We start from the raw sequence: 5,000 nt of genomic DNA, 5'->3' as shown, positions 1-5,000 counted from the left end.
TGGGCCGTTTTGGCCAGTTTTTGGCCTGTTCTTGCATTGCGCGGTGACCGTCGAGAGCGGAGCAAAACGTCAGCCATCTCAGCACCCTGGAACCCCCCGGGTGGCACAGGGCTGGATGGGGCTTTCGTATAGCAGGGACGGTGCTGCCTCTCGCTTCGCTCGCTGTCCGCCGCTCGCCGCTCGCTCGTGCAGCCAAAAATGGCCAGTTTTGGCCCGTTTTTGGGCCGTTTTGGCCAGTTTTTGGCCTGTTCTTGCATTGCGCGGTGACCGTCGAGAGCGGAGCAAAACGTCAGCCATCTCAGCACCCTGGAACCCCCCGGGTGGCACAGGGCTGGATGGGGCTTTCGTATAGCAGGGACGGTGCTGCCTCTCGCTTCGCTCGCTGTCCGCCGCTCGCCGCTCGCTCGTGCAGCCAAAAATGGCCAGTTTTGGCCCGTTTTTGGGCCGTTTTGGCCAGTTTTTGGCCTGTTCTTGCATTGCGCGGTGACCGTCGAGAGCGGAGCAAAACGTCAGCCATCTCAGCACCCTGGAACCCCCCGGGTGGCACAGGGCTGGATGGGGCTTTCGTATAGCAGGGACGGTGCTGCCTCTCGCTTCGCTCGCTGTCCGCCGCTCGCCGCTCGCTCGTGCAGCCAAAAATGGCCAGTTTTGGCCCGTTTTTGGGCCGTTTTGGCCAGTTTTTGGCCTGTTCTTGCATTGCGCGGTGACCGTCGAGAGCGGAGCAAAACGTCAGCCATCTCAGCACCCTGGAACCCCCCGGGTGGCACAGGGCTGGATGGGGCTTTCGTATAGCAGGGACGGTGCTGCCTCTCGCTTCGCTCGCTGTCCGCCGCTCGCCGCTCGCTCGTGCAGCCAAAAATGGCCAGTTTTGGCCCGTTTTTGGGCCGTTTTGGCCAGTTTTTGGCCTGTTCTTGCATTGCGCGGTGACCGTCGAGAGCGGAGCAAAACGTCAGCCATCTCAGCACCCTGGAACCCCCCGGGTGGCACAGGGCTGGATGGGGCTTTCGTATAGCAGGGACGGTGCTGCCTCTCGCTTCGCTCGCTGTCCGCCGCTCGCCGCTCGCTCGTGCAGCCAAAAATGGCCAGTTTTGGCCCGTTTTTGGGCCGTTTTGGCCAGTTTTTGGCCTGTTCTTGCATTGCGCGGTGACCGTCGAGAGCGGAGCAAAACGTCAGCCATCTCAGCACCCTGGAACCCCCCGGGTGGCACAGGGCTGGATGGGGCTTTCGTATAGCAGGGACGGTGCTGCCTCTCGCTTCGCTCGCTGTCCGCCGCTCGCCGCTCGCTCGTGCAGCCAAAAATGGCCAGTTTTGGCCCGTTTTTGGGCCGTTTTGGCCAGTTTTTGGCCTGTTCTTGCATTGCGCGGTGACCGTCGAGAGCGGAGCAAAACGTCAGCCATCTCAGCACCCTGGAACCCCCCGGGTGGCACAGGGCTGGATGGGGCTTTCGTATAGCAGGGACGGTGCTGCCTCTCGCTTCGCTCGCTGTCCGCCGCTCGCCGCTCGCTCGTGCAGCCAAAAATGGCCAGTTTTGGCCCGTTTTTGGGCCGTTTTGGCCAGTTTTTGGCCTGTTCTTGCATTGCGCGGTGACCGTCGAGAGCGGAGCAAAACGTCAGCCATCTCAGCACCCTGGAACCCCCCGGGTGGCACAGGGCTGGATGGGGCTTTCGTATAGCAGGGACGGTGCTGCCTCTCGCTTCGCTCGCTGTCCGCCGCTCGCCGCTCGCTCGTGCAGCCAAAAATGGCCAGTTTTGGCCCGTTTTTGGGCCGTTTTGGCCAGTTTTTGGCCTGTTCTTGCATTGCGCGGTGACCGTCGAGAGCGGAGCAAAACGTCAGCCATCTCAGCACCCTGGAACCCCCCGGGTGGCACAGGGCTGGATGGGGCTTTCGTATAGCAGGGACGGTGCTGCCTCTCGCTTCGCTCGCTGTCCGCCGCTCGCCGCTCGCTCGCGCAGCCAAAAATGGCCAGTTTTGGCCCGTTTTTGGGCCGTTTTGGCCAGTTTTTGGCCTGTTCTTGCATTGCGCGGTGACCGTCGAGAGCGGAGCAAAACGTCAGCCATCTCAGCACCCTGGAACCCCCCGGGTGGCACAGGGCTGGATGGGGCTTTCGTATAGCAGGGACGGTGCTGCCTCTCGCTTCGCTCGCTGTCCGCCGCTCGCCGCTCGCTCGTGCAGCCAAAAATGGCCAGTTTTGGCCCGTTTTTGGGCCGTTTTGGCCAGTTTTTGGCCTGTTCTTGCATTGCGCGGTGACCGTCGAGAGCGGAGCAAAACGTCAGCCATCTCAGCACCCTGGAACCCCCCGGGTGGCACAGGGCTGGATGGGGCTTTCGTATAGCAGGGACGGTGCTGCCTCTCGCTTCGCTCGCTGTCCGCCGCTCGCCGCTCGCTCGTGCAGCCAAAAATGGCCAGTTTTGGCCCGTTTTTGGGCCGTTTTGGCCAGTTTTTGGCCTGTTCTTGCATTGCGCGGTGACCGTCGAGAGCGGAGCAAAACGTCAGCCATCTCAGCACCCTGGAACCCCCCGGGTGGCACAGGGCTGGATGGGGCTTTCGTATAGCAGGGACGGTGCTGCCTCTCGCTTCGCTCGCTGTCCGCCGCTCGCCGCTCGCTCGTGCAGCCAAAAATGGCCAGTTTTGGCCCGTTTTTGGGCCGTTTTGGCCAGTTTTTGGCCTGTTCTTGCATTGCGCGGTGACCGTCGAGAGCGGAGCAAAACGTCAGCCATCTCAGCACCCTGGAACCCCCCGGGTGGCACAGGGCTGGATGGGGCTTTCGTATAGCAGGGACGGTGCTGCCTCTCGCTTCGCTCGCTGTCCGCCGCTCGCCGCTCGCTCGCGCAGCCAAAAATGGCCAGTTTTGGCCCGTTTTTGGGCCGTTTTGGCCAGTTTTTGGCCTGTTCTTGCATTGCGCGGTGACCGTCGAGAGCGGAGCAAAACGTCAGCCATCTCAGCACCCTGGAACCCCCCGGGTGGCACAGGGCTGGATGGGGCTTTCGTATAGCAGGGACGGTGCTGCCTCTCGCTTCGCTCGCTGTCCGCCGCTCGCCGCTCGCTCGTGCAGCCAAAAATGGCCAGTTTTGGCCCGTTTTTGGGCCGTTTTGGCCAGTTTTTGGCCTGTTCTTGCATTGCGCGGTGACCGTCGAGAGCGGAGCAAAACGTCAGCCATCTCAGCACCCTGGAACCCCCCGGGTGGCACAGGGCTGGATGGGGCTTTCGTATAGCAGGGACGGTGCTGCCTCTCGCTTCGCTCGCTGTCCGCCGCTCGCCGCTCGCTCGTGCAGCCAAAAATGGCCAGTTTTGGCCCGTTTTTGGGCCGTTTTGGCCAGTTTTTGGCCTGTTCTTGCATTGCGCGGTGACCGTCGAGAGCGGAGCAAAACGTCAGCCATCTCAGCACCCTGGAACCCCCCGGGTGGCACAGGGCTGGATGGGGCTTTCGTATAGCAGGGACGGTGCTGCCTCTCGCTTCGCTCGCTGTCCGCCGCTCGCCGCTCGCTCGTGCAGCCAAAAATGGCCAGTTTTGGCCCGTTTTTGGGCCGTTTTGGCCAGTTTTTGGCCTGTTCTTGCATTGCGCGGTGACCGTCGAGAGCGGAGCAAAACGTCAGCCATCTCAGCACCCTGGAACCCCCCGGGTGGCACAGGGCTGGATGGGGCTTTCGTATAGCAGGGACGGTGCTGCCTCTCGCTTCGCTCGCTGTCCGCCGCTCGCCGCTCGCTCGCGCAGCCAAAAATGGCCAGTTTTGGCCCGTTTTTGGGCCGTTTTGGCCAGTTTTTGGCCTGTTCTTGCATTGCGCGGTGACCGTCGAGAGCGGAGCAAAACGTCAGCCATCTCAGCACCCTGGAACCCCCCGGGTGGCACAGGGCTGGATGGGGCTTTCGTATAGCAGGGACGGTGCTGCCTCTCGCTTCGCTCGCTGTCCGCCGCTCGCCGCTCGCGCAGCCAAAAATGGCCAGTTTTGGCCCGTTTTTGGGCCGTTTTGGCCAGTTTTTGGCCTGTTCTTGCATTGCGCGGTGACCGTCGAGAGCGGAGCAAAACGTCAGCCATCTCAGCACCCTGGAACCCCCCGGGTGGCACAGGGCTGGATGGGGCTTTCGTATAGCAGGGACGGTGCTGCCTCTCGCTTCGCTCGCTGTTCGCCGCTCGCCGCTCGCTCGCGCAGCCAAAAATGGCCAGTTTTGGCCCGTTTTTGGGCTGTTTTGGCCAGTTTTTGGCCTGTTCTTGCGTGGTGCGGTGACCGTCGTGAGCGGAGCAAAACGTCAGCCATCTCAGCACCCTGGAACCCCCCGGGTGGCACAGGGCTGGATGGGGCTTTCGTATAGCAGGGACGGTGCTGCCTCTCGCTTCGCTCGCTGTTCGCCGCTCGCCGCTCGCTCGCGCAGCCAAAAATGGCCAGTTTTGGCCCGTTTTTGGGCTGTTTTGGCCTGTTTTTGGGCTGTTCTTGTGTGGCGCGGTGACCGTCGTGAGCGGAGCAAAATGTCAGCCATCTCAGCACCCTGGAACCCCCCGGGTGGCACAGGGCTGGATGGGGCTTTCGTATAGCAGGGACGGTGCTGCCTCGCGCTTCGCTCGCTGTTCGCCGCTCTCCGCTCGCTCGCGCAGCAAAAAATGGCCAGTTTTGGCCCGTTTTTGGGCTGTTTTGGCCAGTTTTTGGCCTGTTCTTGCGTGCCGCGGCGACCGTCGTGAGCGGAGCAAAACGTCAGCCATCTCAGCACCCTGGAACCCCCCGGGTGGCACAGGGCTGGATGGGGCTTTCGTATAGCAGGGACGGTGCTGCCTCTCGCTTCGCTCGCTGTCCGCCGCTCGCTGCTCGCTCGCGCAGCCAAAAATGGCCAGTTTTGGCCCGTTTTTGGGCTGTTTTGGCCTGTTTTTGGGCTGTTCTTGTGTGCCGCGGCGACCGTCGTGAGCGGAGCAAAATGTCAGCCATCTCAGCACCCTGGAACCCCCCGGGTGGCACAGGGCTGGATGGGGCTTTCGTATAGCAGGGACGGTGCTGCCTCTCGCTTCGCTCGCT

The sequence above is a fragment of the Musa acuminata genome, unplaced genomic scaffold (genome assembly GCF_036884655.1).
Source record: "Musa acuminata AAA Group cultivar baxijiao unplaced genomic scaffold, Cavendish_Baxijiao_AAA HiC_scaffold_439, whole genome shotgun sequence".
Lineage (NCBI taxonomy): Eukaryota > Viridiplantae > Streptophyta > Magnoliopsida > Zingiberales > Musaceae > Musa > Musa acuminata.
Note: the sequence above shows the minus strand (reverse complement) of the source record.